Source organism: Aquarana catesbeiana, linkage group LG03 (assembly GCF_042186555.1).
Source record: "Aquarana catesbeiana isolate 2022-GZ linkage group LG03, ASM4218655v1, whole genome shotgun sequence".
Taxonomy (NCBI): domain Eukaryota; kingdom Metazoa; phylum Chordata; class Amphibia; order Anura; family Ranidae; genus Aquarana; species Aquarana catesbeiana.
The window spans coordinates 146,324,616-146,341,928 of NC_133326.1; the positions used below are offsets into that span (position 1 = coordinate 146,324,616).

At 39.5% G+C, this 17,313-nt stretch overlaps 1 protein-coding gene across 1 annotated transcript in view; it reads right to left on the reverse strand.

The window, feature by feature from the left end:
* PODXL (podocalyxin like) overlaps positions 1–17,313 on the reverse strand; it is a 146,052-nt gene that overhangs the window by 92,062 nt on the left and 36,677 nt on the right. The gene's annotated exons all lie outside the window — the stretch shown is intronic.

Sequence of the window (17,313 nt, forward strand, 5' to 3'; positions counted from 1 at the left end):
GGAATACAAATTCCGTCAACCACATGAGGGGACGCCTCGCATCCCTTATCTCTATCCATTCTCCGGTTCCAGAGATAAGGGATGCGAGGCGTCCCCCCATGTGGTCGACGGAATGTGCTGGGAATTTCTTTGGTTTTGTTTTGCATGCGCTGCCCTTCCATATGCCCCTTGCTGCAAAGGCCAGTTATAGGTGGGGACAGTTGCCATTTGTTTGTACTGTTAAAATATTGATGAGGGGACGCACTGGACACCTTTGCTGCCATGGTGCTATATGCTGGGTGTCCAGTGCACCCCCGTGCTTTTAAGGAGGGGTGGGCTGCTCCTTCCAGGCTTACCTGCCCTGTGCCTATACATTATAATGCATGTGCGTCCACTGTGGAGGCTCTCAAGATTTGAAATTATGACTACAGAAAATACTAGGGTGCCTTGACGGGGCTCTGTAGCTTACGCACGCATTTGCAAATGTGTCCAAATGAAACCCCTGTTTTTAACACATACTGTTAGACAGGACATTTTGGTTGGTTGCAGACTGGTCGGTAAGTAGAGCTGGGACTTTTCTTTGGTTTTGTCTTCAATGCAAATGTAAAGGTTTATTTAAAAATTCCATTACTATGTTGGTGAGGGAGAAAGGGACCAGGGTAGGCAAAATATAAGCAGATTAAACTTCAGATTTAAGAAACATTGGTCAGCCACCTATACAATATACAGTTGTGCTCATAAGTTTACATACCCTGGCAGAATTTATGATGACATTATTCCGAGAATATGAATGATAACACAAAAACTTTCACTTATGGTTAGTGTTTGACTGAAGCCATTGATTATCAGTCAACTGTATTTACTCTTTTTAAATCATAATCACAACAGAAACTACCCAAATTACCCTGATCAAAAGTTTACATACCCCAGTTCTTAATACCGTGTATTGCCCCTTTTAACATCAATGACAGCTTGAAGTCTTTTGTGGTATTTGCGGATGAGGCTCTTTACCTTCTCAGATGGTAAAGCTGCCCATTCCTCTTGGCAAAAAGCCTCCAGTTCCTGTAAATTCTTGGGCTGTCTTGAATGAAGTGCACGTTTGAGATCTCCTCAGAGTGGCTCAATGATATTGAGGTCAGGAGACTGAGATGGCCACTCCAGAATCTTCACTTTATTCTGCTGTAGCCAATGAAAGGTCGACTTGGCAATGTGTTTTGAATCATTGTCATGTTGGAATGTCCAAGTACATCCCGTGCGCAGCTTCCTGGCCGATGAATGCAAATGTTCCTCCAGTATTTTTTGATAACATACTACATTCATCTTGCCATCAATTTTGACTAAATTTCCTGTGCCTTTCTAGCTCACACATCCCCAAAACATCATTGATAGACCTCCGTGTTTTACAGTAGGAATGGTATACCTTTCCTCATAGGCCTTGTTGACTCCTCTCCAATTTTGGTCTCATCACTCCAAATTACTTTGTGCCAGAAGGTTTGAGGCTTGTCTCTGTGCTGTTTGGCGTATTGTAAGCAGCATGCTTTGTGGCATTTGTGTAGTAATGGCTTTCTTCTGGCCGCATGACATGTTTTCAGATAGTCCTGTATTTCACCTGAAGTTATTTGTGGGTTTTTCTTTGCATCCCAAACAATTTTCCTGGCAGTTGTGGCTGAAATCTTAGTTGGTCTACCTGACCGTGGTTTTGTTTCAACAAAACCCCTCATTTTCTACTTCTTGATTAGAGTTTAAACACTGCTGATTGGCATTCTTAATTCCTTGGATATCTTTTTATATCCCTTTCCTGTTTTATACAGTTCAACTACCTTTTCCTGCAGATCCTTTGACAACTTTTTTTTGCTTTCCCCATGACTCAGAATCCAGAAATGTCAGGGCAGCACTGGATGAAAGATGCAAGGGTATGTCAGGAGTCCAGAAACTCATTGACCTTTTATACATACACACTAATTACAAACAAACAGATGAGGATGGTTACCTTTAATAGCCATTCAAACCCCTTTGTGTCAACTTGTGTGCATGTTATCAAGCCAAAATCACCAGGGTACGTAAACTTTTGATCAGCGTCATTTGGGTAGTTTCTGTTTTTATTATGATTTAAAAAGAGTAAACGCAGTTGATTGATAAATGGCTTCAGCCAAACACTAACCATGAGTAAAAGAAATGTTTTTGTGTTATCATTCATATTCTCTGAAAAATGGCCAAGAAATCATACATTCTGCCAGGGTATGTAAACTTATGAGCACAACTGTATACAGTAAAACATTCCTTTCCACTTGTAGGTACAAATAGTACAAGCAGCTCTAAGTTCAGACACTTTTTAGAATGAGGCTGATATGTGTAGTGCATACGTCTAAAAATACACATCTAGTTATCTATACCTCATTGTTTTAGTTGAAAGGTTAAGCCATGGTGGAGCATAAGTGGTGTCAGGAGAGAAACATCTAAAAGTGACCTATAGACACTACAGTAGTGGGAAGCTGGGTGTGTATTATCTGAAACGGACATTGTTTCACTAAAATAGGTAATGTGCCCCATAGAAATCAGCTCCCTTAAGTCATCAGACTGCTTCCTGACAAAAAGGGCAGAGAGGAAGTGAATTCCACCGGGTCTCCATAGAACAAAAGAAAGAAAAAATGTTTCACTACTCCAAAAACCTTATTGATCAAAATCCTCAGGGAGATTATTATTATTACAGAGGATTTATATAGCGCCAACAATTTGTGCAACAATTTGGGAGACAGTACAGTTACAATACAATTCAATGCAAGAGGAGTAGAAGGGCCCGGTGAGAGCTTACAATCTAAAAGGGAGGGGCATATGGTATGCAAGGTAATAACCGAGGGATGAACTGACGGAGGAGGTAGAAGTGCAGTTTTTAAGTAAATCATTTTTTAGGTCTAATTACGAATGCTTATTAAAGTGATATTGATCTCCGGAAGTTTTACACCCCTTCAAGACCAGGCCATTTTATGTGATACGGCACTTTAACTGACAATTGCGCGGTTGTGCGACGATGTACCTAAATAAAATTTATGTCTTTTTTCCCCCACAAATAGAGCTTTATTTTGGAGGTGTTTGATCACCTCTATGGGTTTTATTTTTTGCCTTATAAACAAAACAATTACCAACAATTTTGAAAAAAAAAAACAATATTTTTAACTTTCTGCTATAAAACACATTCAACAAAAAAAATTGAAAAAAAAATCAAATGACTTCATCAATTTAGGCCAATATATATTCTGCTACAAATTTTTGGTAAAAAAAAATCCCACTAAGTGTATATTGATGGTTTGTGCAAAAGTTATAGTGTCTACAAATGATGGGATATTGTTATTTATTTATTTATTTTTTACTAGTAATGGCGGCGATCAGCGACTAATAATCAGCGACTAATAGCGGGACTGCGATATTGCAGCAGACAGTTGTGTATGTTTTAAACAGCATACAGAGTAGAAATGCAAAAACAAAGTGCAAGCATATTATTCAATAATCAGCATGTTATGTGGCTGTACAGTTACGTACAAATGTATCATTCGCTGAGGAGAACAGATCATGTAAAATGAAGAAACCTACATAGGTACACATACTAGACGGTATATAAAGAATAAGTCACTTCCTCTGAGTTAGCTTGGGTGGTTATAGCAGTCTTATTGCTAGGGAATGAGACTGATTCCATTCTACATTATGGTGAAGGGTCTATTTGAAAGTCTACCGAGACTAACGAAGATACTGGATAACAATAGCTGATCTAGATCCAATCTTTTCGTGAGTCTCGGTGACATTGATAATCAGTGTTAGCAATTCCGTTCCTCTTTCTGCTCAATTGCTATATTATATTAAAGATAGGAGGAGGAAGATGAACAAAAGCACAAGAGGTAGAGAAAGAGAGGAGAGAGAGAAAAAGAAGGGGGGTAAAGGGGGGAAGGTAGGTGGACGTAGAGACAAGATACCAGACAGAGAGGGGTGGGGAATCCCACCAGCTACCCTCTCTGTCTACATTCAGCACAGTATTATGGTAGACCAGAACTACCAGATACTCCAGGTGTGATGAAGTAACTAACACTGCCTTTAGACCAAGGGTCAGTCACAGTGACAGTGCCTCTAGACCAAGGGTTAGTCGCTATTCTGTATCAACGCTTGGTATTGTTGTGATTTTTGAAAGGTGAGCCACGCCTCCCAGATAGCTGAAAAGCTAGATATTCTATCCTGTGAAGTGTGAATCAGCTCCTCCATTGTCTCTATGCGGTTAATACGATGTACCCAATTTTTAGTTGAGGGTGGAAATTTGGACCTCCAAAGTACCGGAATACACATCCTAGCACTAACTGACACTTTTGACACTTTGTGGGGACCATTGACACTAACACAGTGATCAGTGCTAAAAAATATGCACCGTCACTGTACTGATGACACTGTCTGGGAAGGGTTAAACATCAGGGGGATCAAAGGGTTAAATGTGTGCCTGACCAGTGCTTTACTACTGTGGGGGAGTTGGTTGTACTAGTGGAAGGCATGGATTGGTTCCCCTTCTTAGCAGAGACACAGGATCCATGCTTCTCTATACTGTTCTGCCTGTTTACCAAAGCATTAGCGGGTGTCCGCGAACATCGAGTCTGCCGTACCCGCCATTCAGCTCTCGCTGTGTCTCATCACAGTGGAAGCGGGCTGCCAGCGGCATGCGCCCAAGACCCAGAAGTGCAGGATCACATACTAGGCACGTAATCCTTCGCAGGAAAGCCGACTTGTCGCTGTATATATACAGTATGCGGTCGGCAAGTGGTTAAACCAAAAAATGTAATATATTACAGCTTACCAATCATGTGGTGGCTGCATTAATTTTCATGTTTTGGTGTCTTTCCCTCTGTTTTCACCTAGTGATCTGGCCAGTAACACGCCTCCTGTATTAGTGTGCCCCCACACTGGGTTAATAAGCACAGGAGGCACATTTGGACAAAAGCATGGGGGGGGGGGGTTTACTAAAACTGGAACATACAAAATCTGGTGCAGCTCTGCATAGAAACCAATCAGCTTCTAGGTTTTATTGTCAAAACTTAATTGAACCAGCTGAAGTTATAAGCTGATTGGCTACTGTGCTCAGCTGCACCAATCTCTGAGTGCTCCAGTTTTAGTAAATCTCCCCCATTGTCAGTCTGGGGGGGAGGAGAGTGTTGGATGTACTAGAAGATATAAATACACTAACAAATTCAAGTCAAACTCCAACTAATACTATATAAGCAGTTACAGCAACATTTTTTTTTCTTTTGGGATAAAGGTTTTACATAAATAAATAACTGTAAGCACCCATGCCACTGTTAAAGAGTTTGTCTCATCCCTGTAGCTGCAAGAGAGCTTGTTCTTTTGAAAAATGACAGACTTACTGGCTGGATCACCAGATAAAAATAGAAGAAAGCCTAAAAAAGAAGACTAATGAAGCCATCAAATCTAAAGCCGGGTACACACGGCCGAATGTTGTGAAACATCGGCCGGTTAAAAAAAAAACAGTCTACATTTGAGCCGTGTGTATGTCGGCCTTCTCCTCCGGCTTCTGTCGGAAGTGCATGCTGGAAAACCAACAGCTGACTGACTCCCGATCAGCGCTCTCAGCCAATGGCAGAAAGCGCTAATTTGAGTCTTCTGGCGGGGGGGCGTCCCACTGTTAGAACACAACAGCTCAACGGGGGAGATCGCTGCACTAATGTCAGATAATTAGTACATTGTCTCCGTCCGGAGCTGACAGTTTTTTTTTTGTTTAACCCGCTGGGTTGTACGATAAAAAACTTGTAGTGTTTACCTGGCTTCTAGACATGTGCGCCGCCAATACATTTTTTTCGTTTTGTTCCGTTTTGTATTAGAATGAATTCGTATTTCGGAATTTGTATCCGAAATTCCGTACGAAATACGAATTTTCGTTAGGTTCATTAACATTTTGTAACAATTACAAATGTTCGTTATGATGAATTTATCATTATGAGGGGCTCCCACCATTCTTGTGCTGTGCTGACTTCCTGGGTTTTTAACTTTTAGGTTTGTTAACTTTTCATAACAATTACCAATGTTCATTAGGAATTTGGATCAGAAATTCGTAAATGAAATTTCGTATTTCGTATAAAATTCGGAAGCATAGCAATTCCTATTTCGGATGCCCCTGAATGTACGAATTTGCGGAAATTCGTACGAATTTTCGATTCATACAAAACTAATTGCACATGTCTACTGGCTTTAGAATCGGTAAGCAGCAATATAAGGCATGGTTTTCACAGTAAAGTTTGAAGTGCACTGTTTATAAGAAGATTCTTCATTTATACAATTATAATTCTTTTTATTTTGATATTCATTTTATAGACTGCTTATGTATGATTTTTTACACATTATAACTCTTCAGTTATACTTTTTGGCATTTATTTATTGACACTGACACTTTACATTTAACAGAAGTTTTAGACAATTATTTTCTTAGCCTTAAGCAGCACTATCACACTTCTTCATGTTGACCAATTACAATTGCTTATCCATTACATAAAGCAGTGTCAAAGATGTCTGGCTGTTCTCCCCTTTCCTCCTTCATAGTAATAAACATGCATGCTTGCCTGAGACACAAGTGAATTTTTATGGATAGATCTTTTATATGCCTGACTGCCATCTAATGTCTATGTACTATATCTTTAGCTAAAAAATAGCCCTCTGTTTTAGGAAAAATTCAATATAATAATATATTTCTGTGGGGCAAGTTCCATATATATATATATATATATATATATATATATATATATATATATATATATATATATAAAATATGCATGATAAAAGAATCATTTGTTTACATGTTTTTATTGCTTGTTTTTTTTCTTTTTTCCATATTACTTGACACCTTAGGCTAATATAACCTTGATCACATACCCGGGGACTCTATTTTAAAGCTATGTTAACAATTTTCAATTCAAAAATAGTCCTTAGGTTCTCCTTGAACTGTAGGCCATAAAGATATTTCCTAATATTTATTTCCATAGGTAGGTGACAGACAAGGTTAAAAAGTTGTGTGCAGGATAAAATAACTCTGTTTGTTCACAGTAGGGTGGTCCTCAATCTTATTTTGTGCATGGCTGACTCTTTATACAATTAAAGGGAGTCTGCCAAAGGGAGGGAACAAACTGAACTCATTTCCTGGATATGTTGTAAAAATAATCTTCCAGAAGTGGGAGCAAAAGTTGAACAAAAGCACAGGAATATGTGGAATGTACAGTGGAATTCACCGGTGTCCAGTGTTCTCCTGGGACCTGACAATCTACACTTTCCTAAATAATGAAGTAGACACTACATATAGCTAAATGCCCAGCAATGCCAGGCCCATACATCCTCTATGACTGCAATATAAAAGTAAAAATGGATAGCCACCATTAGTCTCCATCGACTAAACTATAACAAGCATTATTTCTTCTTTTGCTTCTCTTCTCCTTTTTACTGCTTGCTGCCATTGTATTGACTTTCTTTTACACCTTCAAAATGTTCTCCAACTGACACCATGCTTAGCATCTTCTCCCACATTGCCCCAATTATTTTGACAACTCACAATAACCCTATATTTCTCCCTCTTCTTTTACTCATCCTGGCCTTCTTTGCCTCATTTCCTAATCTCTTAGCCTTTCATCTTTATTCCCTGTTCAATGTATTTTATTAAAGTTTAACAATACAAAGTAAGCAATGTAGACACTTTTGTTTATATCTTAAAACTTAAAAACACCCTATCAATCAGAGATCCTCATATCAAACATAAAGCTTCAAAGTAACACTCAACCAATTCATAATGATTAAGTACTGTATGTAGTTAACATTGTTATGTAAATTTCTGAGTAACAGTGTTCAAAAGTTATGACAAATACTGATACGAATCTAGATTACTAAATACTAAATTATCTGCACTACCTATAAGAAGAAGGAGAAAAGGAAAGTGTGTGTGTGGGGGGGGGGGGGGAGAAAAGGTAGAAAAGAGACCTTAGATCCTAGGGGTTTGGGGTGGGGAAGGGACCCTTTTACAGTAAGAAGAGGGCCAATTCCTATCCCCAGGGGCAAGCCAAACCTATTCTTCATATTTTAAATTACAAATTTAAGACTCCCTGATTAGGTTGTGAATAGGCTAACCCATACCTCCCAACTTTCTGAGATGGGAATGAGGGACATCTATCAGCAAATGTATGTAGGCATAGGACACACCCATGCCATGCCCCCTTAAAGGAGAATTATACAAAAATGTATTGGTTGAACCCATAAGTGTTTTTTTTTTTTTTTTAACACTACTATTTCTTTATCTTGGCTTTTGGAATTTACAGATGCAGTTTAGAAATTGGATTAAAGGTTTAGCACTGAAAAACACTTTTGGATAGATAAATAGTGCATTTTACATAAATCAGACCAAATATGAGAGACACATGAGGAGGAAAGAGGGACAGAGGGACTTTGTTCAAAATGGGGGACAGTCCTTCGAAATCAGGGACAGTTGGGAGCTATGCTAACCATGGGGACCATGTTTTTTACGAACGTATGATGCTTATCCTCTGAAATGGCCATCACTATGCCATTCAAACAGGTTTTAGCCCTTGGGAAGTTTAATGTAGGCGATTTCAAGGAATGGGCTATAGTTTTGTTTGGTAGCACGCTTACATTTTTATTCTCAAGCATGATCAGCTTGGTTTATCAGTATACTTACAGTATATTGTACTAATTGAATGTTATGAATGTTCATATATAGTCTTGTATTTTACTTCTAATTGATTTTGATATTACTAAAGTTAGTAAAAATAAGGGGGGGGGGGGGATATTTCAAATCAGGTAGTCAAACTTGAATTAAGTAGAAACACAAATATGCCTTCAACTTGCTACTTGCAGCTACACCCATCATACATATAAGCAGAGAATTTCTTGTACATAGTAAGTGAAGACAGAGTCAGGATGGGAGTAGCTGGACAATTAAGGGGCAACAAGGAAGCAGACAGAGACATTCTGGAATAGAGCAGTGCATTGTATCAGACTACTAGACAAAGATATCATATAACTATGTAAACTGGTCACAGTTTCATCAGTCCTCTACACCCTCCTCTCTTCTGAGCCATACATTTATCATCATTCAGCCCCTTGCTGGAGGTGAAACTAAGGAAACAAAGGCAAAAAAGTAAAAATATTGGACCAGTAAGAATGTATCTGGGGTCTGTGCATGTGGAACAAAACTGAAGTAAATTATTTTTTGTATTATTTAATGACTACCAGGAGACAAATATTTACAGAGAACTGTCATATCTGCTGCTTTCTTTAGTAGAACATGATATACATGATACAAATTCTTGCAAGCTGGTGTGAGGTGTATACTTCTGGCCTATTCCATGTCCACATTTTAACGAATAAATGCACCTTTAAAAATACATGCAGTCTATCAGTAGGATTGACAAAGCAGTCTTTGATTTTCTGAGTGACCCCTGTAGCATAGTCGTATCACCTGTTGATCCTGTCAGTAAGTTTATTACTTTTTTCAACTTCCTTTAACAAACCGAGCTGTCCAGCAAAAGTTGGAGGGTTGAGACAAACCCTCTTACGCTGATAGGGGTGCTTACAATGGTTGACTTTTATTAATTTAGCTAAAATCTTTAATTCCAAAATAAAAAAAAAACTGTTGCTGTAACGTCTAAAAAGTGTTAACTAGAGTTAGGTTTTAATTTATTTTTATGTAAAGTCCATCTAAGTATAACTCAAAAATAAAAAAACAGATTAAGCTCAACCGTCCCTAATAAATGAATAAATTACCAGAGCCCGCTGTACATATCAAAAATAGCAAATATTTATTAATTTCAAAATAGTAAGGAAAAACCTGCAATAAAATCAACATACAGACAAAAACATTCACCATAAAACACCATGACCACCTCCTAAAACCGTGTAATACAGACCACAAAAGTAATAGTCAAAATGTTGTAAAGAGAATTGTACCCTTTCACTCACATAGCTCATGTTGAGGCAGGGCCGTCTTTAATATTGATTGGACCCTGGGCAAAAATTTTCTTGGGGCCCCCCATGCAATTTCACTCTCCGCCTGCTCTGACACATACAATAAATAGCAGCTAGACTCAAAATCAGTTTACTGTATCAGATCAGGCAGTGATTGTAATTGGTTGCCAGAGGTTACAGCATATCCTTACCACTCACTGACTGGTTGCTAGAGGTTACAGCACACATTACGGCTCACTGATTAGTTGCTAGAGGTTACAGCACATGGTTTCTGCTTGTTGATTGGTTGCTAGAGATTACTATACAGTAATACTGCTCACTGATTGGTTGCTAAAGGTTACAGCACATCATCTCCTCACTACCTGCACACCATGGACTGGGGAAGTGAGCGGACCCATCAATAGACAGAAAACTCCTAGAGATCCTAGGACTTCTGGGATCAGTGGCAGTGCTGGGGGGAGGGTGTGATCAATGGCAATGCTGATTTTTTTTTTTACTACCAATATAAAGAGGAGTTTCAACAATGGCTACCAATGTAATAGGGGTTTACACTGACCAATAATGTAATAGAAGCATTCACAGTAACCACCAATGTAAGGAGGGATTTACAGTGACCACTAATGTAAGGTGTACATTCACACTAGCCCCTAGTGTGAATGAAAGGATTCTACACCAAGCCCCAATGTAATGAGAAGATTTACACTGACCACCAATGTAACTGAGTCATTTAGCCTGCGTTCACATTTGAGTGCATTGGGAACGCATGCAAAATCACTTTCCTGACACCACAGAAACATGCTGCCCTTTAGCAGATACACAGCAGTGCTATCAATTGTTAATGATACCCTCACGCATCTGCTGACATGTGCCTTGGCACATGTTATTTTGAAAAAGGGTTTGGGACTTTCTTCTGCATTTCTAGAAATGAATGGGCTGCCCTACACGTGACCTACATCTTTATCCACCCTGTCAGTACACCTTTGCATCCTAAAACCCCTGCTAACCTCTACACCCCAAACCTCCCCCATCCTCTCCACTCCAACCCTCCCTTTAACTCTACCTGCCCCCTCTGCTCATCTTTGCACCCACCTTCCTTTCCTCTATACATCCCCTCCTTGCTCACCTGTGCACCCCAAACTGTAATTCCTTCACTGCCTACCTCTGCGCACCCCAACAATTTGCTTACCTTTGCAGAACAGGCTGATGGTAGGCTTAAAGAGGAAGTAAACTCTCCCACTCTGATGCTTCTTTTCATTTAGTCCATTATAATAAGTAATTATCAAACTATAGCCAATGTAATCCAGCCCAAATCGCATATTACTTACTGTTTAAAGAAAATTTAAAAATTTTGTTTCCAGGGGTAAGGCAGCACCATCTTAAGTATTGTTTTCTGAGTCCACAGTAGAGTGTATTTCCACCCTTACATTAAGCACTTCCTGTACTGTTAACCAAGCCTCCTTCTCAATCCAACATTTCTATGGCAACCCTGCTTCCCTGCTCATAGCTGACTTGTTTTATTTGATAGTATTTACTTGTGCCAATTATCTAGTGTTTGCCTATGTCAGTCTTATCAGCTTCAGCTGATAAGACTGCAGAAATGCTGTCCGATGCCCAGGTTTACAGTCCATGTGATGTCACATGGTCACATGGGGTGTAGTAGGAAGCTCTGAGTGATTATGCAGTCTCGTGGGATTTCAGTGTTGTGCAGTAGGAAGTCCTGATAATAAACAGACAAGCACACAGAGTGTGCCGTAAATCAGGGGATTACAACAATACTAAGCAAGTAAGGAGATATCTACAAGCAGTGTTAATTAGGGTTTCTTTTTTGCTGATTTACATGGGACAAAGTTGTGGGGGAGAGTTTACGACCACTTTAATGACCACAGTTGCAGGCAGTACTTTCAAGCATGCCCCTTTACCTCCCCAGTGGGCAGCAATCAGTATAGGTGAAGGTGGATATGACCTCAGGGGGCATGAAATACATATCAATGCTGCCTTTATTTACATATCAATGATACTGGCCGCCACTATTTACATATGAATGCCAGTTATTTACATGTAAACATAGGGTCTACAGGTGAGTCATCCGTACACAACAATAGGGCAGAGCTGGGCAGCATTAGTAGCAGCACTTCACACTGAGATAGTGGGACACAGCACAGGACTAAAACTTCAATGAACAAGGGAATTTAAACCAGGATAGTTGGCAAGTATGAGGCAGCTGCTTTGGGCCCAACAACAATTACAGGGCCCAGGGCAGCTGCCCCTTTTGCCCTGCCTTAAAGACGGCCCTGTGTTGAGGGCTAAGTATATATATATATATATATATATATATATATATATATATATATATATGTGGCACCATAGCATATGGCGATTATTCCCGCAGAAGAAATAAATACATTGAGGATCCTGTATATGGAATATTTGCAAGCCAAGCTCCGGGTTCCAGATTACACATACAATCTAGGCAAAATGGAGGCTCAAGGAGGTAGTGGTGTGTGGCTAAGTGTGTTCAAAGTAGTAGCAGTGGTTCACAACCAATGTCACAACAAGAAGCTACCAATTCTGATCACGTGGGGCCTTTTTGTAATCCAAGGTAGATATGCATGTAAAAAGAAACAGTTCCATATCCAAAAAAGAGAACATTCTGAGAGTACTTATCAGATCCTGTAGTATGTCAATGTCCTTGGAAAGTTTTCTTAGCAGGGTTTGCCATTCCTTTGGTGTCAAAATGTGGCTAACAAGAAAATTACAACATTTGGGGTGGTCAGTGAAATGGCCTGACCGGTTTTGCTGGTCTCTGCTGGCTGCTTCAGAGGCTCAATCAGGAGTGGTCCGGACCACTTTTTTGGATATGGAACTGTTTCTTTTCACATGCATCTCTACCTTGGATTACAAAAGGGCCCACGAGATCAGAATTGGTAGCTTCTTGTTGTGACATTAGTTGTGAACCAACGATACAGTGCGAGGGAGGTAGCTCAGAATACGGAGTGTTTTACAGCTGATTATGCAGATTCTGCCATTCAGTCTTACTCCTGACATCTGTACCTCCTCTGGACCACTGCTACTACTTTGAACACACTTAGCTACACACCACTATCTGTATTAAATACTTCTGCGGGAATAATCGCCATATACTATGGTGCCCATATATATATATATATATATATATAAAATCATAAATAAATAAATAAATATATTATATATATACACACATATACTTACCCCTCCACATGAGCTATGTTGATGAAAGGGTACAATTCTCTTTACATTTTGAATATTACTTTTTTTGGTCTATTACACGGTTTTAGGAGGTGGTCATGGTGTTTTATCAGTATGCACATTTTTGTCTGTATATTGATTTTATTGCAGGTTTTTCATTACTATTTTGAGATTAATAAACATTTGCTATTTTTGGTATGTACAACGGGCTGTGGTATTTTTTTTTATTTATTAGGGACAGTTGAGCTTAATCAGGTTTTTTATTTTTGAGTTATACATATATGGTTCACACCAAGATCTCCCATCCCATTCCCTTTTACCCTTTCATTCATTTGAGAAAATTATGGTCATTTGCTTATACTGTTACTTATACCTTGAAGGTGCATATTCTTTAGTGTTTCAAAGTCCATCAAACACTACTCTACACGGGTTGACAATGTTGCTTTCTAAAGGTGACTCTGTTGCTCTTCCATAGAGTGGAGCCACCCTAAGACAGGAAGTATGTTGCCGGTTGTATCACCAGTTGAAAACAAAGCCTAAAGATGGAAAACGATTGCAGCCACCTCATTTATATTGGTTGTAAATCTCAGACATGAAATGTGAACAAAGAATATCCCTCTATGGTGTATACTTGTCTCAATTCAGAGCACTGTGTGTCATTTCTGTCTGCTGCCCCGTTCCTCTGCTATCTGACAAGCTTTCATGACACCAAGAAAAAAAAGTACGGGAGAGATCTACAGCACACAGACTGTGATTGATAGCATCAGCTCTGTTCATGTGAGCTGTGTGAAGGGGGGAGTGTCCCTTCCCTCCAGACGGTAATCAGAGTTCTCATCACTGAGCTCTTCAGTGTGTAATTTCAGCTCTTCACCCCCCTTTTTCTGATAGCTCAGACAAGCTTTATAAATTCTGGACTTTGAACTATTGTAGAAAAGACTGCAGATAAACAGGTACTATTTATGTAGGAGGTTTGTTTCACCTCTGTGTATCACCTGAAGCCAGTCACTTCACTGGGTATATGTGAGGGTTTACTTTAAGGAATTGTAAGCTGCAATATATAAAAAAAACAAATTCTTGGGTTTAGATACACTTGAAGTACATAGTTTCTGATATAACAGCATACCTCCTAAATTTTTGAGATGGGAATAAGGGACACCTATAAGTATAAGTATGTAGGCATAGGACAAACCCCTTTTGATGCCCCCTTAAAGAAGAATTATACAAAACAAAAGATTAGATAAACCCACAAGTATTCCTTTATACTGGATTTTGACATTTATAAATGTAGCAATTTAGAAATTGAATGAAAGGTTTAGCACTGAGAAACACATTTTGAAAGATAAATAGTGCATTTTATATACAACTATATAGATCAGATCCAAATGAGGGGCAAATGAGGAGGAAAGAGGGACTTTGTTTCAAATCAGGGACAGTCCCTCAAAATCAGGAACAGTTGGGAGCTATGTAACAGCCACTTTGCATCAGGAGAAAAAAAGAGACACCGTGAAATGAGAAAACAGGAATTCCGGCACAGACGGCCTGATTTACCAAAGTGTGATGGAAGGTGAAGAGTAAAGTGCACCTGTGTTCACAGTAGACATGTGCAATCCGTTTCGTAACAAATCGAAATTCGGCCGAATTTTGCATCTTTTGGACATTTGGATGCATTCGAATGTCCGATTAAAAAAATAACAAATTTCAACTAATACAAAAGAAATTATAGTGAATATAACGAATGAATTTGACATGATTTGGTAGTTCATTAAAGATCTAATGAAACAAAAGGTCAACTCAAAGTAAATCTTACAGTCCAATCAGCTGATTCATTTTGTGCTGGAGGTTGGATTACTGGCAAAGTGTATTCCTGAGAACTGAGTGAGAAAGGTGTTGTGTATTTGAGCAGAGGAGAAGAGATATTGTCACAGAGTTGGAGTTAATAGATTCAATAAACAAACGACTTTCCAAACTACGAATCATTATCATGAATATATATACATACATAAATATCGAATTTCAACTAATACGAAAGAAATTATAGCGGCTATAACGAATGAATTCTACATGATTCGAGATTCAGTATAACGAATATCGACACTCTACGAATAATAACGAATTACCTGAACATGAATTAACGTAACACAACGAATAGAACAGAACGAAATTATGTATTTTACAGATGACAACGAACCGAAACTACACAAAATTTCCCGTTGTGCACAAGTCTAGTTCACAGCAAAATCCAATTTTGGGAAGGAAAAGCTCCGTTATTTTAAGATCTCCTATAAATGATTGGATGTCTGAAGTGATGATAGGCTTCCATTACTTTACAGCAGAGACGTGCGGTGAGGTGAGTGGCTGTGAGGCACTGGCTAGTATCAGAGCCAGATACACACAGGTTACATATGCCACGGACATTAGAGCGAGAGCAATAATTCTAGCACTATACCTCCTCTGTAACTCCAAACATGTAAACTGTAAACATTTTTAAAGCGTTGTCTATGGAGATTTTTAAGTACTAAAGTTTGGCGCCATTCATTTTAAAGTGTGACATGTTAGGTATCTATTTACTCGGCATAACATCTTTCACATTATACAAAAAAAAAATCAGGTTAAAGCGGGGTTCCACCCAAATTTTGAACAATATCTGTATGTATTCTCTTCCTTGCCTAGATGCTGACATGCCGTTTAAAAAGATTTAAATCGCCGTAATTACATTTTATTTTTCTATTCTTCTTTGCACTTCCTGGTTCTCCTCCCGTGGGAGTAGGCGTGTTTCTAGCCTCTCCCAGACTCCGCACAGTCTCCTGGGAGCTAGTCTCAGGCTTCCCAGGATGCCACTGAGCATGTGCGGGAACGAGTGGTGAATGCTGGGAGCACAGCATTCACCGCATCCAGGAAATAAATGCTTGTGGGCTTCAAATGCCCACAATGAAGATGGAAACTGCCTGCAGTGAATAATATAAGTTATTCTTTCCGATGAAATCTGACACAGGCGGACATATTACACACAATATGTGAGTATGTAATGCTGAGAAGAAAAGTTTGTGAATGAACTAAAAAAAAAACAAAACGATAGATAGGTGGACCCCTCGCTTTAACTTTATTTTTTTTTAATTCACTAAACTGTTTAGATACGGAGCTCCGTATCTCCAGAACCATAGATGATAGCAGCCCCAAATTTTGACCAATGATAGAGTAGGACTTCAGCTACCTACCAAACAAATGGGGTCTCTGTGACCCCAGGCCGCCAAGCTATAACCCTCGAAGCTCGATCATTTTTTATTTTTTGTTATATATTTTTTTTTCTTTTGATCATGGCTCTGCCTCACCTGCCTCCCCTGATTGCACGTCCCTGCTTTACAGAATACCTCCCAACTAGGGATGAGCTTCGTGTTCGAGTCGAACCCATGTTCGACTCGAACATCAGCTGTTCGATCGTTCGCCGAATTGCGAACGTTATGGGCCGTTCGCGCTAAATTCGTGTGGCGCGTCACGGCCCATAATTCACTGCGGCATCGCAGTGCATTGCTGGCTGATGATTGGCCAAGCATGCACTATGACCCGCATGCTTGGCCAATCACAGCGCCGTCAGTAGAGAGAGCTGTAATTGGCCAAAGCCAGGGTGGCTTTGGCCAATTATGGCTCAGGGGATTTAGTACACACCCCACACTATATAAGGCCGCCTGCACGGCGGCCCTGTGTAGTGTGTGTTCCGGTGTGCTGAGAGATAGAGAGAGAGAGAGACAGTGTCATTTGATTTGAGTTAGATAGATTAGGCAGAACAGTCAGTCAGTTAGCTGCACTTACAGTGTATTGTGTATATATATGCATCCCAGGTGTTGCATATATATATATACACTGTATTCAGTTTAGCTAGATCCGTTCCTGTTATCTTCTATCTAGACTATTTACATTTAATGCAGTGCGTCCTGCTCACAGTGTTCAGCTAGATCCGTTCCTGCTATTTACATTTAGTGCAGTGCGTCCTGCTCACAGTGTTCAGCTAGATCCGTTCCTGTTATCTTCTAGACTATTTACATTTAGTGCAGTGCGTCCTGCTCACAGTGTTCAGCTAGATCCGTTCCTGCAATTTACATTTAGTGC